Source organism: Sceloporus undulatus, chromosome 4, assembly GCF_019175285.1.
Source record: "Sceloporus undulatus isolate JIND9_A2432 ecotype Alabama chromosome 4, SceUnd_v1.1, whole genome shotgun sequence".
NCBI lineage: Eukaryota > Metazoa > Chordata > Lepidosauria > Squamata > Phrynosomatidae > Sceloporus > Sceloporus undulatus.
The window spans coordinates 175,760,321-175,762,220 of NC_056525.1; the positions used below are offsets into that span (position 1 = coordinate 175,760,321).

The 1,900-nt window shown below is 37.6% G+C and overlaps 1 long non-coding RNA gene across 1 annotated transcript; it reads right to left on the bottom strand.

The window, feature by feature from the left end:
* Positions 1 to 224: 224 nt before the first annotated feature.
* Positions 225 to 815, bottom strand: LOC121928334. Its single transcript, XR_006103486.1, has 2 exons — positions 695 to 815; positions 225 to 360 (listed from the first exon to the last, which is right to left on the bottom strand). It is a non-coding gene; the product is annotated as an uncharacterized LOC121928334 (long non-coding RNA).
* Positions 816 to 1,900: the final 1,085 nt, after the last annotated feature.

Genomic DNA, 1,900 nt, shown 5'->3' on the forward strand with positions numbered 1-1,900 from the left:
GGAATAGAGCTTGTCTGTCAAGCCCTTAAGTTATCTATTTTTACTAGAAAATTTCTAAATTGATTTTAATTAGTTAGTTCTGATCACTAATCAAGACAAAACTGCTCTGGGAATCCATGCAATCCATACTCACTATACCGTACCAATAATTTTAAAAGAACTCCAGTGTCACTAATTATATCTGGGATTGTACTCATAGGGACATAAAAATGGAAAGAGATACCTACTGTTCTGGCTGCTAGTGTCATAAAGATACCAGTGATAAAAGTAAAATAATATCCAGGGTAAACACCATGCCAAACTGCTGACAGAAGAAATGTTAAAGCTGTACGGTAATGAGGAACTCGATTGTAGCATACACTGGGAAAAGAAAAAAACAAGAAAGTATTGGACGGATTTTAAAATGGCAAATGGATTAAGCTGGCAGCCTTTTTGGGGAAGGATCTACAATATGTGCAGTACCAATTATGACTGACGTAGAAGGATCCAACAATTTTTTACTTATCTTTATCACTATTATTCTAGAGAAATTCCAGAAAAAAAGTATAATTCTTATTCTCATCCACTAAAAGAATGTATGATGGGGATATTTCAGTTAGAAACATAAATTGCTGATTAAGTGTAGGCATCTGGATAGACTAGGGAGGATTGCCCCCCCCCCCAATCTAAAAACACCCAAGTATTTTAGTCTTACCGTTTAAGCCAGTCTATGGTGTGGATATTCCAGTTTTCTAAGTACATTTTAAAACTTGTTGCCATCTAGGAAAGAAGACGATCCTGTGTGTTAGTGCTCACCTTTTAAACATGTGAGTATCTATTGTATATACTCATCTTTAAGTCTAGAAATTTTAGTCAAAAAAATTGACCCTAAAAAACCTGGACTGACTTATCCATGGATCAATGTAAGTACTGTACTCTAGCTCTTCTCTAAAAAAGGAACCATCCTCTTCCCTGAATAGAGTGAAAGGCGAGAGTTTAGTCCATCCCAGGAGTAGCTAAAGGAAGCACTCATCACTCTACTCTCTCTGTCTTGCCACCGCTTTTGAATGTTTGAATGCTTGAATCCCTGGCTGGGAAAATGGCAATGGTAGTGGCAGATCTTTGTTACAGTATTTCACCTCAAAGGTGCTTTGAAGGATTTGAATAAGACATTTGTGTATGTTTGCTAGCTTTTCTGTGTTAAAATCAGGCAAAATTATCATTATAAAGTTAAAGGCTATAATTGCTGTTGACATATTCACCATTTTCTTCGCTTTGCCTTTTCATCTTTTTTTGACATGTGTGCATTTTCTTAGCACCACCTGTGTCTGGCCACCTCTCACACACATCACACAGCTATGATTTACCATAGTTTCTTCCTCATCTATCCAGCCTTTAGGATGATCACAAACAGTTATGCCTGCCACAGTTTTATAAGTGCTTTGGCGTAACTTTCCTCTGTTTCATCCTTTGTTGTGTGCACCTAAATTTTACTCTCAGCTTAAGCATGGATCATATCAAAATCCATACTTTTGGTTCCAAAACCTGCCCTCCACTTATACATGAGCTGGGCTTATAATCAAGTACACTGGTGCCTCGGGTTACGAAATTAATTCGTTCCGCAATTCCTTTCGTAACCTGAAAATTTCGTATCCCGAAACACTTTTCCCATTGAAAATAACTAATGCGTTCTATGACCTCAGACTGAACCTGCAACTCAAAACAAAGGTACAATAGAGGCCTATTAAGCTAAGTACCCTACAATACAAGTTGCCTGAGGCACTAAAGAGCTTAAGAATGACTTGCAGGTCCATTCTAAAGTTTCTAAAGGATAAAGAAAAAAAGTTTTTTTCTTATCTTTGATGGTTCTGGCATCTCGGAGTGAGGCAGGAGGAGGAGGAGGAGCTCTCAAATCATCACA